The sequence below is a fragment of the Ambystoma mexicanum genome, chromosome 6q (assembly GCF_040938575.1).
Source record: "Ambystoma mexicanum isolate Mex_15411 chromosome 6q, UKY_AmexF1_1, whole genome shotgun sequence".
In the NCBI taxonomy this organism is placed as follows: domain Eukaryota; kingdom Metazoa; phylum Chordata; class Amphibia; order Caudata; family Ambystomatidae; genus Ambystoma; species Ambystoma mexicanum.
In genome coordinates this window covers 82,727,578-82,751,661 of record NC_090937.1, presented here as the reverse complement: position 1 = coordinate 82,751,661, position 24,084 = coordinate 82,727,578, and positions in this window count along the sequence as shown.

Sequence of the window (24,084 nt, the reverse complement as noted above, 5' to 3'; positions counted from 1 at the left end):
GAGCTATATCCAAAATCCCAGGCGCTACCATAGTTTTAAGATTGGCTGGCCCCAATTGTCTAGTCAATGCCATTGGGTTGATATTAGATGGCCCTGGATACCCTGACTGCTGTGGTTGGGGCACCCTTGCAAATTGTGGTATATTATGAACACAGTGTGTACTATTCAGAATATTTAACACCTCATTCTTAAAGGACCTCATAAAGTCATCCATAATTGATAAGGTATTAAAAAAAAGTCGATTTAAAATTTCTCATAAAATCCATCAAGCTTTGGACTTTAAGTGTAAGGTTTTTATAATCCTGGCCAAGTGTCAGGAGAATAGTCATCAAGCCATCCATGTTACCCTGTTAATTTGACTCTGCTTCTCACAATATTTGATGAGGTGACAGGCATGGAGGTTGATTATAACCAGTCTGAATACGACCAGAGGTATTTATAGGGGCCATTTAGCCAAAGGTCACTGGACAGGAAGAATCTGTGTGTATGCCAAGCACAGGATCAAAATCAGGGCCAATGCATACCACAGGTAAAGGTAACCTAATTGATGTGGGCAGTACGACCCAAAATGACTAAGAGAGCACTAAAGTGGCAAGCCTGATGATGGGGAATATTCAAACAGCATGTGAATCCATGAAATATCCAATGCTGGAGAACATATCCTTTTTGGAGATGTACCCCCTTGAGGGGGTGGAGGGGTCACCCTCCGTGGGATACCACTTGCCTTGTCCCCTATGGTGTGTTAGGTGTAGCAGGCTCACCTCCCTAGTCCCCTAGGGTAGTTCCTCCCTTGAGGAGAGGGGACAAACTCTTTGGATTGGTCACAGCATCTATACAATACTGATCTCCGGTTTTCATCGCTTAGAGTATATGGCAAGGCCAAATACATAATTGTACATTTTTGTACATATTCTGTCTAAGTAGTAATTATGGGAGGGCTCCATGTCTATAGCCCTAGATCACACTCTCCTGAGTCTAAGCCTTACTGCTCTGCTACACTACCTCAATTGTGTTTGGCTGGACCTGTGTCTTTTTCTGTTCACCATAATAGGGTGGCCTCTCAGAACCCTCCTCCACTCTTGATTCTGAAAATCCATCTGAAAACATAAGATACCCTCTGATCACAGACATGCCCCAAGACTGCATAGAAGGCCAGAATTTTCCACTTGTAGTGCAGAAGAACATCTCTGAGAAGGAACAAGTTACTTACCTGCAACTGTTGTTCTCCAGCATGGGTCTGGCATGGATTTACATGCTCATTAATATTCCCCGTCAGGCCGAGAATCCTCGGTAAAAAGAAAGCAGTCTTGCTTTAAAAGCTTGCAAACTGACTTGCTCCCATTAGCCAATCACTGGAGACTGGGTCATACTGCAGCCATCCAATGATGACCGGCTCCCTAAGCCCACCTCTGGCGCCCATCTCCAGATTCGAAAGCACATGAGGTGCCAGTATGAATCCAGAAGAGCCACAGCAGGGAAGGAGGGAGGGGTTGCAAGTGAATCCAGTAACTTGTTCCTTCCCCAGCATGAGGTCTGGCATGGATTCACATGCTCATGAATACGATTATACAGCAGTACATAAACACAACCACGGGAGGTGGCAAGGCTCAACAAAAATATAACCACTTACTCCTGGAATAGTCTCACCTCATTGCGACCCCAGGTGTGGAGAGGGCAGGAGCCCCCACATCCATCAAGGACGAGGCCCCTGCATTGACAAGCTGCGAGCCATGACCTACGTGCTGCATCCGAGCGGCTGCCTGCACCCCTGCGCTGGGCTACACCAGCTGGGCTGATTGCTGCCCTGCCTGGGCACCACACTGCTGCCCCAGACCCCTACGGCCCTGCATTCGCTCCCAAACCGCACATGCCGACATTGAGCAAATCCAATGTCGGGCGTGATGCGGGATGATAACGAGGCTGAGACGCCACTGCGTTGCTAAGCAACGCGTGTTTGTGCGCCCTTTTTAAGCACATACATCCGCCGGCAGGCGGAAGAGCCGGCGGCCATCCGAAGGCCTCTTATGGCCAATTGTCCCTGTTTGCCCCTGCATTGCGACCCCAGGTGTGGAGAGGGCAGGAGCCCCCACATCCATCAAGGACGAGGCCCCTGCATTGACAAGCTGCGAGTCACAACCTACGTGCTGCACCCGAGCGGCTGCCTGCACCCCTGCGCTGGGCTACACCAGCTGGGCTGATTCCTGCCCTGCCTGGGCACCACACTGCTGCCCCAGACCCCTACAGGCCCTGCATTCGCTCCCAAACTGATGATAACGAGGCTGAGACGCCTCTGCATTGCTAAGCAACGCGTGTTTGTGCGCCCTTTTTAAGCACAAACATCCGCCTGCCGGTGGAAGAGCCGGCGGCCATCCGAAGACCTCTTAAGGCCAATTGTCCCTGTTTGCTCCTGTTCGCCGCCGACCGACGCGAAGGCGCTAGCACCATGAGTGGACATCTGTCTCCTATTCTCTTTATTACGTACGCCGGTTCGCGCACTAAAGCTGCCCTGTCCTAAGCCTACTGCCAAGTACTACCATGGACCCAATGATGCACGCCTACCTAAAACCTCTGGTAAGCCATCACTCCACTAACCTCTCTAATGACTTCCATCTATTGCCAATGAATTCATTATGCCTTATGGTCGCTAAAGACCGCTCCTGCCATTATTGATTGCGCACTTGGTCGCTCGTAGACCACATTGTAATTGCATTGTGCCTTATGGTCGCTAAAGACCACTCCTGCCATTATTGATTGCACACTTGGTCGCTCCTAGACCACATTGTAATTGCATTGTGCCTTATGGTCGCTAAAGACCACTCCTGCCATTATTGATTGAGCCTTAAAGACCACTCCTGCCATTATTGATTGCGCCCTGGTCGCTCGTAGACCACATGTAATTGCATTGTGCCTTATGGTCGCTAAAGACCACTCCTGCCATTATTGATTGCGCCCTGGTCAATCCTAGACCACATTGTAATTGCATTGTGCCTTATGGTCGCTAAAGACCACTCCTGCCATTTATTGATTGTGCCCTGGTCGCTCCTAGACCACATTGTAAAATGCATTGCACCTACTCAACCCCCACCAATATAATGCTGGCTCTCCTTACCATTATCATGTTCCCTTTTTGTATAGTCCCTAATGCTACACCATGCACAAGAGAACATTTCATCAAGGTGGCGAAGGACTAGCCAGACTAGGTTGTCAACGCCACTTCCCTATCCCCTGCCCCACCCCCCTTCCTCCCCACACACCCCCCTTTCCCCATACCATCTCCCCAATCCCACATTACACCTACCATCACCAAGAATGCAGCAACCTCAGACTTCCCGTGCCTCAGTCCCAACCCGTCCACATATAAACACACCAAACCTATTAGCATTAATGATAGGACTACACCCATTCTGGGTATTGAAAGACTCAATAGACTCATGTCTAGAACTAAAATGTCCCTACTGGCTACCTCACTCACCACCACACCCAATACACTGACCAAACTAAACACCACGCCCATCAATTTCCAACTCAAAAGCCTCCACAAGGCACCACTCAAACACCAAACCAAGAACAAAACCACTGATTTTTCCCCCATTTTAGGTAACACACCACCCCCTGCCCCCACCTCCACCCTCAAATGTGCACTCATCAATGCCCGTTCACTAGGTGCCCATGCAATAGATATCCATGACCTCATTGAGGACCAACATCTTGATATGCTGGTGGTCACTGAAACCTGGCTTCACCCAGCGGCAGAACCACTTCTAGCCCTTGCCATTCCCCCGGGATTCAGCATCCTTAGACAGACAGGACAAACACCCAAGGAGGTGGAGTTGCCATAATAGCCAAAACCACTCTGGAAATCAGAGTCTGCCCAATAGAACAGATACAAGGTTATGAACTCCTATTAGTGAAATATACTTCCAACCCCAAAACCACTACCAACTTACTAGTGGTGTACAGATCACCCAATAAAAATACACACCCCGATTTGGACATCCCGCTACTCCTAACTCCCCTCATCAAGCCCAAAACTAAATGCATAGTTCTCGGTGACTTTAAACTAGGATACAATGACCCCCTGGACTCGGAGGCATCTACATTCTATACAGCCATGTCAGAAATGAATTTCATACAGCTGATAGATAAACCCACCCACTCAAAAGGAAGAACCCTGGACTGGCTTCTCACTCTTAATTCTCTAGTCACCATTGACTCCATCCTCCCAGTCAATTGGTCAGATCACTATGTAATTAACTTCACTATAGACAACGCCAGTACAGATCACATCACCCCCAAAAAACCAGAAACTTTTGAAACTAGAAATATCAAAAAGCTCTCTTCCGACAAACTCACTCCAGCCCTGAGTGCTGCCCTTGCCCATACAGTTCTAGGCACCAATAACCCTTCCTACCTAGCAGAACAATAGCAACAATGCCTTACCCAAACTATTGACCTACTTGCGCCTATCACCACTAAAACCCGCAGACCGGACAAACGTTCCTATTTTTGGTTTAATGAGGAACTTGTAGCCTTAAGACGCACAAAAAGATCACTTGAACACCTCCATAAGAAAAACAATACCCCAGAATCGGCATTAGCCTTCGCTGACGCCAACAAAACATATAAATCAGCAATAATCACCCAAAAAGCTAATGCCTTCAACATTCGCATTACTAATGCTTCCTCAGACAGCAAAGAACTGTTTACCATTCTTAGAGAGCTTGAAAACCTGTGTCAAACCTCAGCACCCTCCAACGCTAGTAAAGACTGGTGCACCACTATACAAAACGCCCTATCATCTAAAATCCTCCTACTGCAAAATAAAATCGATAGTAAAAAAACGCTCCCAGCTGACAAAACTCCACCCACCATATCAATGACCACATCAAATGCCACTACTGGCCCCCCATTTCAATTCAGACCAGTGTCTAACAAAGAAATATTTGACACCATAATGAAACTCAAAGCCTCCAACTGTAAAGAAGACCAATTCCCCTCCCACCTAGTGAAACTCTGTGGCTCCACCCTTACACCCCTCATCACTGAATTAATCAATGCCTCTTTCCTCACAAACACAGTCCCCACCAGTATCAAAAAAGCTTGGGTGACACCACTTCTAAAAAAACCATCCCTGGACCCGTCAATACCCACCAACTACCGACCTATTACAACGGTCCCATTCCTCTTAAAAATAATTGATAAAATAGCCTACTGCCAAATTCAGAACCATTTGGAACACCATCAACTATTAGGAGACCGTCAGTCAGGATTCCGTCCCAACCATAGCACAGAGACAGCCCTCCTTGATCTGAAGATCCAAATGGATGCCACTAGATAAGCAGGTAAACTCTGTCTACTGATGTTCCTGGACCTCTCAGCGGCCTTTGATTTGGTTGACCACGATAAACTCTGTAACACTCTAGCAAACAATTTCCACCTAGCTCAGAACGCCACCAACTGGATCAAATCATTCTTGGCCGATAGGACTTCCAGAGTATCCATCGGCAAAGAATCTGCAGACCCAGTGCCTGTCCCGGCAGGTGTGCCGCAAGGCTCCTGCCTATCCCCCACTCTGTATAATGCCTATACCAAGCTATTATTCGCAGCGTTGGATGCCATGGGTGTCATCTATACTAACTTCGCCGATGACACCCAAATCCTCATTCCTCTCTCAGGCAATCACGAACAAGTCTCCCTCCTGGTTAACCATATCTACTCACTCATTCAAAACTGGATGGCTAATAATAGCCTTTGTTGCAAGGACGACAACACCGAGCTCCTCATACTAGGCTCCTCCGGCAAAATCAATACCCTTGAGCCCGCTTTCAAATCATTCACCATCGATGGAACCATAATCCCTGTTCTTAAACAAGTCAAGACCCTTGGCGTCTACTTAGATGTAACACTATCCATGTCTAAACAAGTTAACACATTAGCCTCATCCACTTCCTACACCTCCAAACTAATCTCCCTCAGCCGTAAATTCCTCTCAGCCAATAACTGCGTTACTCTAGCCAGAGCACTCATACTGTCTAAGCTAGACTATTGTAATATCCTCTTCCTTGGCACCTCCAAAGCCAACATAGCCAAACTTCAACTCATGCAGAACAAAGCCCTCAGAGCAGCCTTGGGCATCAAAAAATCTGAACATATCTCTAACACCAGAAGAGACCACCACTGGCTCCCATCCAAGCTAGAATTCTATTTAAAACCCTGAGCATCACTCACAAATGCAGGGCTTACAAAGCACCCAAATACCTCAACAACACAGTCATGATGAAGCCCCAGACCAAACTCCTCAGGTCCAATAAAAATGCATACCTTGAAACCCCTAGATACAAAAGAGAGAAAGCAGGGGGGTAGCAGCTTCAAAACACTGGCCCCCAGACATTGGAACATTCTACCCACCCACATTATGAACGAAACTTCCTTCCCTAAATTCAAAAGTTTCTTGAAGACTTGGCTCTTCAATAAGTACTAACTGACGCAGAGCACTAATCCGCTCCAATTAACTGTACATATCTGACTGCTTTGTATATTGTTGTATAATATCTGACTATTTTGTATATTGTTGTATATTATTGACTGCTATTCCTGTGTACCTCTGTGTTCATTCTAAGATTGCATTCTCCCATTGTCTGTAACTACGCCGTGATACCCCCGGTCTGGGCGTATAACAAATGTAATAAAATAAAATAAATAAAAATAAACAGGTTGGGTAGCACCACCTGACCGACTCTCGACTCCTCCCTGGAATCCCTGTTGATGCAGTAGAACTTCGTTAAGGTGTGCACAGACTTTCATGTACCACCCCTTCAAATGTCCAGCATGGGAACCCCAGAGAAAAACATGTTGTAGCTGCAATGGCTCTGGTGGAATGGGATCTAGGCCGGCCTGGAAGCAGTCTGTTGGCCAGACGACGACGGTGCACAATGCAGCCAGAGAGCCACCTCTTTCATATGGAATACTTCGACTGGGCCTTCCCGTGTTTCACAGGTCCAAAGTTCACAAAGAGTTGACATGTCTTCCAAAAATTCCTTGTGCGGGCCACATAGAACTTCAGGGCCCTCCTGAGAGGCCTCTCAGAACTTCTTTGACAAGCCTTTGAGACCACTGCAAGGGTCTGCCCGATTATTGCATGTACCTGGAAATGGCAGCCAGGGGCACCATGATGGAGGCATGGGCCAATCTGGCCATGGCTAAAGACAACAGGTACGGCAGTATCTGAGGGGCTGTCTGTAACGCTCACCTGATTCCCGTAGAGGCGCCGGTCTTGACTGGGCGTATACCGTATCTTCAAAGGTGATGTGTAACACACGGCTGGCTCTTTGGGCTGGACCTCTGTGCACTGTATGTCTGACTAGAAGGGTAAGATGTCTGCAGATAGAAAATATGGGATTAAGGAACTGGGTTATTGAATGTCTCTCTCTTCTTCCCTTTCTCGTCTCCTGTAGAACCCCAAAGGTTAACGCTCTCACCTTAGGTAAGTGAACGCCGTGCTCTCCATCTGCCTCGGGGCAGGGTGCTGTAACCAGTTTCTTCACTGGATAAGGGGAGCAGGCCTCTTGACTTCAGAGGACTGCTGTCCGTCGTTTACTGCACGAACGGTAAGTTTCGAGTAATTCTAATGTCTTTAAAGTCTTTAGTAATGATGTTTCTTGTTTTGCAGGTTTCCGGCATTGGCGGATGACGGGCTGAAGTGAGTTGAAGATGGAGCCCCTGTGATGAATAGAAGCGCCTGGAAGCACGTAAGTAAGCGCTTGTTGCCCGCTTCACGATGCGCTCTAACTGTCTTTTTATTTTGCAGGTACAAGTTCGGAGCGGCTGCAGGGTGCCGGAATACCCACTGGGTTAGATGTGGAAAGGAGTAATGGCACGTGAGTATTAAAGTTCCCCAATGTCTTTAAACGCACCTTGTTTTGTCTTTCAGATGCGGGATGCAGCGCCGAAGGCCTCCGGAGCATGCGAAGAGTTGGTAAGCTTTTGTCTTTCAGATGCCGGAATGCAGTGTGAAGACCTCCGGAGCGCACGAAGAGTAGGTAAGCCTTTGTCTTTCAGATGCCGGAATGCAGCGCGAGGCGTTGGTGACAGCCGATGGACCAGGTAAGTGAAGAGCTGTCACTGAAGACCGTAATGCTAACCTGTTCTTTCTTGTCTTTATAGGTGTTGCTGAAGACTGGATTTTCTTGTCTTTATAGGTGTTGCTGAAGACTGGATTCAGGATGGTAAGCCTTTTTCCTTAGGCCCAGGATCAGATGCAGAAGACACGATGAGCGTTCTGCTGCAGAGGATGCAGAATAACGCAAAGCAAGATTCATCCATCGGGTGTGGTTTAAATAGCCTCCTGTAGTGCTTAGGTGTCTCCTTCCGCAGCCACGCCTAGGTAAGAAAAGAGTTCCTGCTTTCCAGAAGAGTTCCAGTGTTCTGAATCTGGGGAGTGGCTCCTGCCCCACCCAACAGGAAAAGTAGTTCCAAACAGAAGAGGATCAGAGGCTCAACTGGCAGACAAGTAAGCAGCATGGTCTGCTGCAGGTAAGTCCACCCAAGCATTATGAGCCCGGCGCTTCCAGCGCTGGGACTGGGCATATTTATGAGCCTGGTGCCACTGGCGCCAGGACTGGGTCCAAAAGGTCCCAATTGGGACTGGTTGGCACTCGGAACCTGGGTTATGGATCTGCTTCCAAGGGAGTTGGGAAAACCCTGACCTTTTGGAAGCAGAGATCATGACACTGTGATGGGTAGAGGTGTAATCTTCTGCGCCCTGCACAACACAGTGAAGTGTTTCCATTTGTGACCATAACACAATAGTGTTTGCTCTAGCCTTGGCCAGGACTTTCCTGTATTCCAGAGGAATGTTATAATTTACGAACTCTAGGGCTGCAGAAGCCAAGCCGTGAGGTTCAGAGACGATGGGTTGTGATATATTATCGTCTCTTCTTCTCTGGAAAGGAGGTCAGGAAGAGGAGGCAATCGGATGGCTGGTGCCACCGCCATGCAGAGCAGTTCCAGGTACCAGATCTGGTGCGGCCACACCGGGGTGATCAGTATCATCTTGCTGTGGCAGCGTTTGTGAGCGTTGATCATGCAAAGCAATAGAGGTATTGAAAGGAACGCGTACAGGAATAGGTCCTTGCATGTGAATGAAAACACATCTCCCAGGCTCTCCAGTTGGGGAAACCGGTTGGGGAAGGCTTGGCACCGAGTTTGCGGCTGTCGCAAAGAGATCAATCTTTACCCTCAACAACAATATCTTTACATTCAAAAATCAAATATATAGACAAACTCAGGGCACAGCCATGGGAGCCAAATGTGCACCTTTGTATGCGAATATATACATGGGGCATTATGAACTATACCATGCATGGAAACATCCGCTTTTCTCAGAACACAACTGCGTGGTGTACTGGGGTCGCTATATTGACGACATTCTGGTGATATGGAATGGTACAAAAACTCAGCTGGAACAATACCATCAACATTTGCATGCCAATAACTATAACTTGAAACTAACCATGCAAGAAAGTACAACCAAAATACAGTTCTTGGATTTGGAATTATATGTAGAAAACAATATAATTCAAACAACTCTTTACGTCAAACCCACAGCAGGTGACAGCATTCTTCATGCAAACAGCAATCACCCCCAGCACATCGATATGATAAGGCATTTGTAACGCGCCTATACACAAGTGTTTCAAGGCGCGACATCAATAACATTCCCCTAGAAGAAAACCTGAGAATCAAACAGATCTGTACAACAGATTTGGAATTTCACAAACATGTGAGAGTCAGAATCAAAATTCAGATCAAGAGGTTACAACAAATGATTGCTCAAAAAAGCCTACCAGAAATCTATCCTCAAACCCAGAACGGAACTACTACAAAACAAAATTACTACTCAGGATTCAAACGTTAATACTTCAAGGTTCATAACCACCTACAACAGTGAATCCCAGAAACTCAGGAAAATCTTAAATAAACATTGGTCTATACTTCAAGTAGATGAAGATCTTTCAAACCACCTAACCAATCAACCTAATCTCACATTCAGAAGAGCACCAAATTTAAAGAACATACTTTTCCCCTCACATTTTCAATACTGCAAGAAGCAATCAGGACTGCCACAATTGTGGTATCAAACTAAACTAAAAGGGAACTTTAAATGTGGCTCCTGCAGCCTCTGCCAATTTTCACAAGATGGACTGAAATCCTTCAAATCGCCCAATGGTAAAGATGTCTTCATTCAAGACTTCATTAACTGCAACACAAAATATGTAGTCTATGGTATCATACGCTCATGCCTCAAAATGTATGTAGGCAGTACAATTAGAAAACTGAAAAACCGAATTTCAGAACATATTTGCAGCCTTAAAAATAAGGGCATGACGTCCCCATTGGCTTTCCACCTTTTCAACACGCATCAACTGGATCAAATTGAATCTATCAAATTCTTTGGAATCCAAAAAGTCAATTTACCCCCCAGGGGGGGGGGAGGGGGGGTAACAGGGGAAAAAGTACTTCACCAATATGAAGCCAAATGGATTTGCCTTCTGGACTGCTGCCATACCGGCCTCAGCTAGCCCATTTCATTTAAACCCATCACTAAACCCATCACCAAGTTAACCTTTACAGATCTTTGTCCAACCTGTTCATGTAAATAACACTAGTAATTCCACTAATTTACCAACATTGACCTGCTTTTCTTCCTGTGTTCTGACCTATATTAATATTTGCTCTAATTTGCACCCTCAGAATCGCGAATACATGCTGCAGAAACCCTAGGCTTGAAACCCAATCGCCTAGCCTTTTTTATGCACCTTTTCTAAATTACTCCACACATACATAAATCAACCGCTCAAATCGGTTTCTGCACGTAAACTCCTGCTAAGGCTCAAAGCTGTTGATATAGATCACAGACTACTTTGACTGAAGTCGGTTTACATTAGCCAAATAACATTAAGCAAACAAGTTGCGCACATAATTAGACATTTTAACACTAATCAAAAATAACAAAAAAATCTGTGTTCGATTCAAGATAACTATTTGCTGTGAAAGCACATTATACTTCAAATTCTATTGACGACAATAGATTCCCTATACCGTTTCAACCCGGTACCATCCAATCACAGCCCTCGGCTTACGCACCCGAGCGACGCTTAATGTCATTACGTTGTTGTGAAACTCTAACCTAGCAACCAGAGACTTCCGCTTTCGCACTTCGGCTATCATACCGGTGGTTTTCTAGCGACATACGCTCAGCTACGAAGATAAGACCTGATGCCTTCATTCTGCATACCAAGCCCTAAAACTGTTTGTCGCCTCTCGACTACATAGCCACTGTCTACAAACAGAGATGTCCTGGATTTTCACTGCACTGTACCTAGCGCCTGTCTTCTCTTCTGTCACTATTTTTTCAGGATTTTCAACAAGCGGAGCAATCACCATACGCTGTCTCTCTCGCAACAATTTGGCAACTAATGCCGTTTTACCCAAACTAGACACCGCAAGACAACAACTTCTTTAAGCAGTAAGGTAAGCCGCATACCAATCAGTATACAATTAAATGGTACATACCATTACGGATACTTATTTACTGCATTACAATGTGCATCAAAACGGAAAGACCAAGATGTGGGTCTCGCATAAGTATTATTTATCTCTTTAAAGGAATTATGAATCTATTTTATGGCAAAGCCCTTTAAAATTTGAGTCTAGGCGCTTGCACCCATTGTAAGGCTAAGACATGTATACACTACATTTTCATGTACGAAATCTGCATAACAACTATCTACGAATTACGTTAACTGTTCAGCCACATGCCCCGCTTTTTGATGACTTTTTACGTATATGATCAGAGCAGAGCACAACAAACTGTTAGTTGATCCTATTATCACACCCCAACCCTTCCGAGGTCTTATTTCCTTTTTTTCAATTACCCTTCTTCCGTAGAGAAAAAATCCAACCGTTACCATTTTCTGTCTAACACTGTCCTACCCTCCTGAGGAACCAGTCTCAACCCACTGGGGAAACACGTGTCGCGGGAACTGCATGTTGTGAAACATAACAAATGCACAAAATAAATCACCTTCTAGCAACAACTGATGTTTCTTATTACCTGCAAGATTCACCCAGATGGACAACAACATTCCAAGGACTCCACAAAGGACTCTCAAAAATTCAAGAATAATATTAACAATACTCTCACCACTTAAAGATCTCAAGGACTCTAAAATCAAGAACAATTTTGAAAAATGATTGACTGCAATAAAGACCCAAAGATCCTCTCCAAATTAGGAGCATTCCGAAGGAACAAAAATCAAATCAGGATATTTTTTTTGCAACCAACAATATATCCAATAAATAGGAAAGAACTTTTTTGCAACAAGGATTTTGAAAGGGTATTTTTTGTGAAATCAACAAATATATCCAAACAATAGGAACTCTATTATATAAAGGACAATCTGGTTTGCTAAGAACAAGTACCTCACAAACAGATTCTCATTGTGAACTTAACAATGCACTTAAGACAAGATACCTAATGTGGAGTCACACATTTATCTAAATAAACAAGTACTTGCAACATTTCCTGTGTCTCTGTCCATACTTAATAACAATTATTAATCTTGAGAATACTGAAGGCGCAATTTACAGGTAGTATATCCAATTTTTCGTCAATCTGGGGTCATTTGCGCCCGCTGGAGCACCAACTCGTGGCAGGATCGCAGCTGCCTGCTAAGGGAATCCACGACAGTATTCTTGATGCCTGCCACATGAAATGGGACGAGAAACATGTCCTGAAGAATGGCCCAGTGTCACAGGGCCTGCGAATCCAGGGAGAGAGAAGGTAGAACATGGGGGTGGTATAAAGACTTGAGGGCCCAAAACATGGCCCACAGCTCCACAACATTGATGTACAGATCCAAGATCCTTCTCCTCCAGACGCAGGTGACCTCTGGCGTGGGACTGCCCATTGTGAGCCCCCCAACCGTCTAGAGAGACATGTGTGGTGACCGTAGCCTGGAAAGGGGGAGCATGAAAGTGGACCCCTTGAGTGAAATGCTGGCACACCCCCTCCCCGTCACAGAACAGCATGTCTTAAGTCCTGGTTGAGGGCAATCTTGTCCGTCCACGTGCCCGTGACCTGGAGCCACCTGGCGTCCAGAAACTCCTGTAGAGGTCTCATCTGCAGCCAGCAAAATGGGATCAGGTGAATGCAGGACATCATACCTAGCAGCGACTTGATAGTGCGCACCGTTGTGGACTGGGCTGAAGCTAGGCGATTAACATTTCCCAACCAAGCTGCCACCCTCTCCTCTGAGGGGAACGGCAGAGATGCCACCATGTGGAGGCGGGCTCCCAGGAACAGCGCATCTGTAATGGCACTACGGCAGGACTGGAAAAGTAGATGGGAAATCCGAGATCTGTCAGAAGGCATAGGATCTCCATGGTGTGCTGCACCACCAGGCCCTGAAACGGGGAGCGGATGAGCCAGCCGAGGTATGGGTAGACATGTATGCCCTTGTCAGTGCACTGCCATTGTGGGGCCTGGTACTTTGTGAAGACCTTTGGTGCCGATTTGAGGCCAAAGGGTAGAGCCTTGAACTGATAATGACATCACAGAACCACAAAGTGCAGGAAATTCCAATGCTTCGGATGTATGGTACGTGGACGTAGGCGTCCTCCAGGTCCAACGTCGCCAGGAAATCCCCTTCCTCCTGCTGGCCGAGCACTTGCTGCAACATGACCATACAGAATTTTTGGGATTTCAGGTATTGGAGCGTCGCAAGTCCAGGATCGGGAACCACCCCCCTGACTTCTTGCGGACCAGAAAGTATCTGAATACACTCTGAAGTCCCGGAGGCGCAGAGGGATGGGTCCTATTACCCCTTTTTTTAACATGGGCTGCACTTCTCGGAGGAGCTGGGCCATGTGCAGCTCCTTTCTTGCGACAGGGGGAATGCGAGGGCGCCTGGGTTTGGAATGACAGTGTGTGCCCCAGAATGTCCAGCACTGACACGACTCTTTGACGAAGTGTGTCTGACAACCCCCCACTGGGGTGCGATAGTGGGGCTCCGGTTCCAGGGCCTGGCTTGCTTGGGTGGCTGCATCCTGCTTTGCGACGTCAACGTTGTGCCCCTCTGCCGAAGGCCTGTGACCGGCCCCTGTATTAGGGTGACCAGATTTAAAAAGTATAAAACCGGGACATGGTAATTAACATAAATGTACGACTAACTCTTGGACGTGGCTGTCAAGTCACTACACTTCAGTAGCGTTTGGAGAAGGGGGGTTAAGTGCTTCTGTTCAAAGAAAGACATATTATAATTAATTTATCACAAACTAACACTATCGTAAAATGCAGCATTTCTTCTGTGCGAGAAGGTGCATTCCTGCCTGTCAGCTATAAAGACCGACTACCAAAAACCGGGACCACTGCAGTTTCCAATGTGAGCATAATCTTGAGAAAGGGGGACAGAGCACCAAATACCGGGACAGTCCCGGCAAAACCGGGACGTCTGGTCACCCTACCCTGTATGTATCTTGGGACATGAAGCAGGAGGGTTGACGGTACGAGGTGGATGCGTAGACTTTAGAGGATCAGTTGAACTTCCCTCTGGAGGATCGAAAGGACAAAGATAGGTGCTGCTGCAAGATCCCAAGTGATCTTGCCGCATCAGTGTCCGTCTTGATCGCCTGCAGCGTGTCGTACACCACCTTGCTGACGAGATTATCCCCATCGAAGGGAATATCCACCACCTTGGCCTGGAAGTCGACTCATACGTTTGTGGCATTAAGCCAGCCCTGGCACCCGAGTGCAACTCTGTTTCCCATTTGGCAAAAAATGGAGTCCCCGATATCCATAGCCACTGTGATGGCATGGTCCGAGGCCACCTCACCTTCCTGAAATAGCGCTAAAGCCTCAGTCTTATCAGGCAAGAAATCCAGGAGTGGGCCCATCTTGAACCACAACTCTCTATGATAATGGGCTAGGATGGCAAGGGGTTTGGCGGCCTTCACAGTTAATGCAGCAGTATAGATGAAATGCTTGGGGGCGTGGCTTGGGCAGCCATGGAGTAGGACGTGCTTCCTGAAGGGTTCCAGAGGATCCGACAAATGATCCATTGAAACTATGCTTAAAAATGCCTCAAAGGTTCCAGGAGTAACAGCACGGGCGCCGGAACGTGTGCTCTGCACACAGGGCAAGGACCGAGTGAATCGAATGCAGCGGGCTGAAAGTATCACTCGATTGGAATCGCAGCCGTGAGATACATTGTCTCCAAGATGGCCGTCAACAAAGGAATTAAAACGAAAGCCACTGAAGCGGCTTCGTAGGGCCGGCAGATGATTGTGGAGATGGACGCCGGCACATGAAAAGAATCCGAAGCTCCTGCGACCGCAAGTCAGCAGACTGCAAGGAGGTGTGCTGGCCTGAGACGCGGGCTTGGGCAGAAACGGACAGGCCCCGACGGCGAAGACAGTGCAGACGTGGAACGGGAGACTGGCACACAGTGTTGTGCAGTTCCCGAGCGCATGCAGCGTGTGCTTGAGCGGCACACCCATTAAGGAGCGGGTGGGCGATTGCGCCAATTAAGGAGGCGGCGAGCACCGAGGAGTTACAGTAGCGCGAGGTGCGCGCCCACTTTCAGCTGTTTCCAATGAACTCCGAATGGAGAAGCCAGCTGTGAGGATCGAATAATGCCGGCATGTGGGGATAAACTGAAGCCCCCGCGACTGTGCGACGCATGCATGCACCGGGAGAAACTGGCTTGCGACGCGGACCCAACTAAGGGTGAGTAGATCCTGAAGGCAAGGGCCCGAGCACAGTCCTCGCCCGCGAACAGCGGGTGCCCCAGCGTCGCACTGACAACTGTGCGAGCGGGGTGATCCTGCGGAGGAAAAAGGCTGGGAGCCCCGGTATGCAATAGTGGCGCAAAGCGCGCGCCTGACTGAGAAGCAGCAGAGCGCACCCTGCGCGGGGACAAGGCAGTGGCAGGGCCGTGCTACAGTGGACGGGCGAAGCACACGCCCAGCATGAATTCATAAGCGCAATATTGTGAAGAGAAGTGGCGAATAGGGCACGGCGGCAGCCGAATGAACACTAAAGTGGCTGCTGAGGGTGGGATAGACACCCGGTAGCAGCGACTATTGGAAAATATGGGGCATGGACACTGAACCGACTCTAATGGAAGCGACATTGCACCCCTGGCAACAATGAGGGACTAATAATGGGAGCTGTTGGCACTATGGAGGGCTGGAATGACCAGTGGGCCCATGAGAAGTACAAGGAGTAAACAGTAGTCGTCACCACAGAAAGCAAGGCACGCATAGCGAGCTCAAGCGGCGGGGGGACACAGTTGGTGATGCGTTGCACACAAAAGCCTGGAAGCTAGGTGACAACACCCAGGAGCAGAGTGGTCTCTAGGATGCAGTGAGACGCTTTGATACGTGGGAGGGCACAACCCACTCTGAGTAGGAGCGCAGTACACATAAGCCAACGCCAGGGCTCCTCTAGGACGGCTGCCCCATACCAGTGGAGGTACACTGGTGCCGAGTAAATACAGAAAAGCAGGACTACACATTTGAGGCCAGTCAACCTCGGGTGTATAACTGAGGCTGCAAGATGACGGGGCGAGGGGCTGTGAGTAAGAAGAACAAGCAATCCACGATGGAGGCATTCGCTAAAACACAACAATCTCCAGCGGCCATAACGCCCAAAGGCTTGATAGCACCGGGGGAGAGTGCCACAGTGACTGACAATTATCAGATACTAGCGGCCATCACGGAGCTGCGAGACTCATGGGGGACAGCGATGTCGGACCTGCGCACTTCCCTGGAGGCTAAAATCGACGCAGTAGGCATAGAAGTCACCCTGCTAAGGCAAGATGTTAGGGGGCTGGCGGAGAGAACGAGCAGCTTGGAAAGTGCAGTGAAAATCAACACAGACACCAGCACTAGTAACGTAAAGGAGATCCACGTACTTAAACAACAGGTAGCTAACCTGGAGACTCGGGCGGAGGAGGCAGAATGGAGAGCGAGAAGGAACAATATCCGTGTGGTAGGATTGCCAGAGGGAGAGGAAGGACAGGACCCGACAGACTACATCGAGAATCTACTCTTACAAGAAATAGGGGCTGAAAAACTCTTGCAGGTGTTTGCAGTGGAGCGCGCACACAGAGCCCTTATGAGGAAGCCTAGGCCTGGGGCCCCTCCCCGAGCGATCATTGCCAAAATACTGAATTATAAAGATCGCAAGAAGATACTGGAGTACTTTCTAAAAGGAGGGACGATTGAAAAGGCTTCAAGCACCGTCACGGCATACCAGGACTACACAATGTTGGTCCAGAGGCAACGGTACAGCTATGTGGCAATCAAAAGGAGGCTACGCGCGGCTGGCATAAAATACATGCTTCTGTACCCTGCGAGATTGAAGGTGGTGCACAAGAGGAAAATGAATTTTTTTGATACTCCAGAAGAAGCAACAACATGGCTGGACTTGCAGGGTTTCCCAGAACGAGACATGGAGCAGGCTCAAGAGGAACACGATAAGTGATTGGTACACTGTATGTATACTTATGAGGTGCAGCGCGAGCACCTTAGGGGTGCCTAGATGAAGAGTGATACTGTTGGGCGCGACTAAGCATGGCTAACATTTTGTTAAGATACCACTGACTGGAACGAACTTTGAGGACTGGAATACAGCAATAGGTAAACATGCGCAAATTGTGTAGCTATGTGTAGTTAAACTGAAGCGAACAGGAGCGGCAGGGTGAAAGCACCCTACCCCCCGAATTCTAGTTGTAGTAGTAGTAGGCTAGCCACTAGGGCGGCCTCACCCTGCGGAGCTTCGAGTACAGGCAAGGGCCGGAAAGGGCTAGATGCGGGGGAGCCTGAGATCCAGGGATGGAGCTGGGCAACAGTTAAGGGGTGTGATGTTGGGGCAGGGATGGGAGGCGGGGGATGGGGAGTTTGGGGTGTTTTTGGTTAAGGGGAGTTTAAAATTGGGGAACGAGTCTATGCGGATTGGAATGGAACTAAGAGTCAGACTGCACCTGTGGGAGGAGGAATGGAATTTGAATAGGCCATGGGAGACCTTAAAATAGTTACATGGAACGTACGGGGACTCAACAGTTACTTAAAGAGGAACAAAGTAATGCTGTACCTGCGTAGGCAAAAAATAGATATTGCACTGCTGCAGGAAACCCACCTCACACGAGAGAGAATGGATAAGATAGCTGGAAAATGGAAGGGAGTGATGGTGGGCTCATCATACTCTGCTTATGCGAGGGGAGTGCTTATTTGGGTGGCGCCACATGTCCCTTTTCAGCAATTGCAAGTGATAGCTGAGAAGGACGGGAGGATGGTTGTATTGAGGGACAAGTGGAAAATAGGGAGATACGTATAGTCAATACGTACACCCCGAACCAGAACACAGCGGCGTACATTAGAACATTGTGTACTAATTTGAGCGCATGTATGGGAAGCACAGTGATCTGGGGAGGGGACTTAAACTGCATACTGAACCCAAGGGTAGACAGATCGGATGGGAAGATGGATAGACCGGCCCCTGCTGCCAAGGTGTTACAGACATTGCTAGGCTTGGAAGATGCATGGAGAGTGAGACACCCCCAGGAGAGGCAATACTCACACTATTCTGCCCCACAGCAGTTATCCACGAGGTTAGACAATGGGCCTCATTACACGGACGGCGGTAAGGGTTAACGGTCACCGTTAATGGCAACGGTGACCGTTAACCCTTACCGCCGTACTACGAGGTCCCTTTGCGGGTTGGAGGAATTAACGCCTGCTTCTTGCAGGCGTTAAAAACCAACCCGCTAAGGGACCTCGGAGCTAATTACGGCACCGCAAAATTGCGGTGCCGTAATTAGCGCCTTCCCCATTGCCATAGAGCCCTATGGGGCAGAAATGGGAATGGGGAAGGGCAATGGCGGAAGGGGGATTTACCGCCCCTCCAACCTTGGAATGGGGCGGTAAATCCCCTTTCCGCCAAGGCGGTGCCGGTAATTTACCGGCATGGTCCAGGGTGCTAATAGCACCCTGGATTACCGCCTTCCGTGTAATGAGGCCCAATGACTTTACCTCACCTGAAATGATAGCGGAGATTACGCAAATAAAGTACAAGGCTAGGGTCCTTTCGGACCACTCACCCCTGATTCTCGAATGGCAATACTGCCCCCGAGAGCGAGGATCCCGACATGGCGTCTACGAGCGGAAGCGCTGAGAGACCCCTTCTTTAGGGAGGACTTGAGGGAGGAGATTGTGAATTATTTTGAAACAAACACTGGGAGTGTGGACTCGGCAGGAACACTATGGGAGACCTTTAAAGTAGTGATGAGTAGCCATAGCAAAATCTAAGGGCCTACAAGGTGGGATTCTAGCTGACCTAAAGGAGACGGAGGAGAAACTGGAGGAGGCTTTGAGGAGCGGAGATGACGCAGCAGAGAAGGTGGAATTGACACTCAAGCTACAGCAGAAATGTGTAGAACACTGGGACAGATTGTGTAACCTCAATTATAAAAAATATGTAGAGAGACAGCATGCGGGTGGTGATAAGCCACGGAGACTTTTGGCGTGGTTATATAAGAGCGAGACTCCAAGAGTCACAATCAGGACCATAGAGAGAGAGGACGGTAGCGTAGCAGACACCCAAGAGGGAGTCAATCAAGCATTTATGGACTATTATAAGGTATTATATGGGGATGATGGCGAAAGTAGTCGCACTATGATGAGAGAAATGTTGGAGGACATAGGATTGCCAAAGATAAGTGAGGAAGAGAGAGAGGAACTAGATGCACCAATTACCTTAGAAGAGCTAGGGGAGGTGGTGAGGCAGCTGCCTACTAGCAAGACCCTAGGGACCGATGGACTCCCAAGTGAGTTTTATAAAGTGTACATAGAAGAGGTCCTCCCACCATTGCTAGAAATGCTAAACGAAGCGTTTGAGACGGGAAGTTTACCCGAATCACTGAGACAGGCCATCATAATACCGCTCCCCAAGCCCAATAAGCCTGGGCACAGCTGCGGCTCCTACAGACCCTTGTCGATGCTGAATCAAGACAGCAAGATATTGGCCCTCATTACAACCTTGGCGGTAAGTGTTTAACGGCGCCGTAAAAGGCTACGGCGCCGTTAAACACTTACCGCCTGATTACGAGGTCCCTTTGTGGGTTGGAGACTTTAACGCCTGCTTTTTGCAGGCGTTAAAAATCCAGCCCGCAAAGGGACCTTGGAGCTAATTACGGCACCGTAATTTACGGTGCCGTAATTAGCGCCTACCCCATTCCCATTATGCCCTACGGGGGCAAAAATGAGAATGGGGAAGGGGCCATGGTGAATGGGGAATTACCGCCCCGCCAACCTTGGAATGGGGCGGTAATTCCGCCATCCACCATGGTGGAGTCGGTGAGTTACCGGCATAGACCATGGTGCTATTAGCACCATGGTCCAGCGCCTGGGTCGTAATGAGGGCCATTGACTGCGGTCCTAGCAAATAGACTGAAGAAGGTCATTGGCAAACTAATACACCCAGATCAGACGGGCTATGTCCCAAACAGAAATATTACCAATAACCATAGACGGCTCCATAGAATTGTTGAGAGCGGTGGCGAAAAATGATGAGGATATGGCGATTGTGTCTTTGGACAAAATAAAGGCCATTGATTCAGTTAAATGGCCATGGCTGCTTGCAGCCCTGAAGTGTTATGGGTTAGGGCCTGGGCATGTAAGATGGGCAAAGATATTGTATAGCGAACCACTGGCTAGGGTTAAGACAGGATCTGTGATATCGAGAAGATGGCAGCTCAGCAGGGGCACCAGGCAGGGATGTCCGTGGTCACCAATGCTCTACATATTGGCCCTGGAACCTCTTGCAATATACGTAAGACAGCAATATGACATCATAGGCATTGAGGTAAAAGGGGAGCGACATCTGATTTCCCTGTACGCTGATGACATGTTGTACTTGCGATACCCAGAAGAAAATCTCCAGTACATCTTGGAAGTGATGGAGAGATTCGCTGGGTTGTCCGGCATAGCGGTGAACCCCCAGAAGGGTACATAGGGATTCCAGCGGAGCGACTGCCTGTATTGCAAGTACCATGGGCGGTCAGCACTTTTCGGTATTTGGGGATCAATATATACCATAATGTGGAAGAGGAGCATAGGTGCAACACAGAAGTAGCCATTACAAAAATTGAGAAGTGCATGCAATTCTGGGCCAAACTACCCTTAGCAATGATGGGCCGGGGAGCAATGCTAAAGATGGTGGTTCTGCCAAGGTTCCTACACTATTTTAGAAATATACCGTACCTGATCCCTAAGAAGATCTTCACCAAACTGAATAGCATGTGTAGGGATTTTTTGTGGCATGGCACGCGGAACAGAGTGGCGTTATGGAAGTTACAGAATTTCCATGACAAAGGTGGGATAAAATTGCCCAATTATGAGGTGTATTATGTGGCAAGCCAGTTGCAATATGTCGCCAAATGGCTTTCTGATGAGGAAACCTCGGAATCTAGGCTGTTTGGGCGAGATTGTGCACCATTTTACCTGAAAGAAATGATGTGGGTAGCCAGGGAGGAAATGATGGGGCGCCATAAAATGCTGCTATTAGGGTGGAAGATATGGCACAGGGCATGCCAGATGATGGAGAACCCGTCCCCATGCTCTCCGCAGGTGCAACTGGTTGTATTAACGGGGGAAGATGTGCAGCCAAGAATGATAATCAGGAGCCACTGGGAACCGGTTGGGGTGGCAACAATGGGAGACATCTGGCGGGAGGGCTCTAGTATTACTTTCGAGGAGCTGCGAGAAGAAACTGGGTTGCACGAGGGCCAGTACATCACATATTACGGAATGGTGCAGCGAATTAAGAGAATATAGCCTGAAACAGTGCTGGAGGAGGAACCAGATGCCACCATAGATATGATATATGACATAGCAGAAGGGGGTCATGAGACTTCCAGAATATATGAAATGTTGATGTCTAAAGTGGGGAAGGAAGTCACGCAGTTGAGGATGGACTGGGAAATGGAAGTTGGAGCCCCGATGGAGGATGGGATGTGGGAACGGGTGAAGGGGTATCATAAGAAGGTATCTAGAAATGCAAGACTGAAACAGATACAACTATATATTATGCATAGGGCATACATGACACCTTGGAGGATATCGAGGTTTGAGAACGCAGGATGGCAAGCATGCCCCAAATGTGATGAGGAGAACGCGGGCATGGTTCATATGTTCTGGTCATGCCCGGTCATAGAGCGTTTCTGGAGTGCAGTGAAAGAGAAACTGGGGAAAAAAGGGGTTAAGATTGTAGTGGACACAGTGTGGGCCTGTCTGTTGGGGGGGTTTCCAAGATCACGGAAGCTCAAATATGTGAGTAAACTGAAGGACCTGGCTTATGTGCTTGCAAAAAGGAGAATTGCTATGGGTTGGAAGACCTGCCATACGCCAAATGTGGAGGTGTGGTGGAGAGATTTACAAAAATGGGCGGAGGCAGACACCATGGTATGGCAAGAGGCTAGTAACACAGGGGGGGAGGAGGAGACGGAGTCCCTGATGGCCTGGAAATTATTGATAGCCGAGCTGTTTGGGTCAATTGAAGACCCTGCAGACGCTATAGAAGGGGAGACCGTACCACAGGATGCAGAAACAGAAGGTTAAAAGAAACAGACTCGTGAAGGGGGGAGGGAAAGGGAAGCAGCGACTAGAAATTATGGAAGTATAATGAAGAGATTGAAGGCGGCACTGCTTGTTTGGTTTGCATTGTTTTGTTGTGTGAATAAATCAATAAAACATTTTTTTTTAAAATAGATGAAATGCTTGCCCACTGCATCCAGTTTTTCCCCCTCCTGGTCAGGGGGAACCATGAATGTAGAGGACAGGATTGCAGAACACGTATTGGCCTCTGAAACAACAGAGTCAGAGGTCGGCTGAGATCGAAGGCATATAGGGGCAGAGTCAATCATCCTGTATTTTTTTCCAGCCTGTCCTGTTTTGTTGGTGTGGAGCTTGGGGTCATCAGAGCCAGGCTTACATCCCAAACCTCATCCAGCAGAGGAACGGACATCACTGTCTTTGTGGCCGATGTGCGCCTCTGGTAAAGAAATCCCTCCTACTTTTCCTCAGGCACTAAGTTGAAGAGGGTAGTTGCCCTTGAAAGCATAGAGTGGAATGAACCCACCTAATCAGGAGGAGATGCCCTTGGGGTACCATTGGCGCCCATCGGTTCACCAGCCGCCGGCACAAAGTCATCAACTTAGTTTGTCTCTGTGGTGCCTGTATCTGTCCCCATTCCAGTATCTGCATGGGGTGGACCCCTTAATGGTACAGTTGTAGTGAGCGGTGGCGCCGGTTGCCTCAGTGTTGGAGCACGCTTTGGACCTGCAGCGTAGGGTCTGTACTTAGGTCTCCGAGGGCTGTGCCTGTGGGTGCAATCCGCCGGGCCACCGGGGGCAGAGCAGCTGCTGTATTTCTGACACCAAAGTATGTAGCCTAGTCAGAATTTCCAGGGGCACGTCTCTAGGGCCCTGTTTAGGGACCATGAGGCAGGCGCTGATTGAGGGCTAGAGCACTTCACTGGTATTGCAGGAATGCTAGTGTGCCTTGGTGGCACTGACTGTGCGCTAGTGCACCTTGCTGGGCTTGCTTGGTGTTCCTGTCCCACGGGGGGGGCTTTGATACCCACCGGGTTGTGTCCACCCTGGTCTCAGCAGCAGCCCTCTTGCAGGTACTCATCTTCTGAGCTCTTGTAGGTCGCCATAGATTGCTCTCTAGTGACCTACCATAGACCCACCGAAAGGTCTGGGCAGAAATTCCGTCTGCTGCAACAGCTCCCTTGATCTTCCTGCCTCTTTCGTGAAAGAGGGAACGACTGGGGCCTTCACTGACCAAGAGGTCATGGTTGAAGCGGTCGTAGTCATGGGCCGGGGAGGTGGCGTAATCCTCAATGATTTTGCTGTTGACTTAGCTGTGGTCGTCGATGAGACAGTCATCGACGGGATCGTTGATGGAGATGCAGCAACGGTTGTCGACAGGGCAGCCGTCGACTGGGTCCTGGTCGTAGCC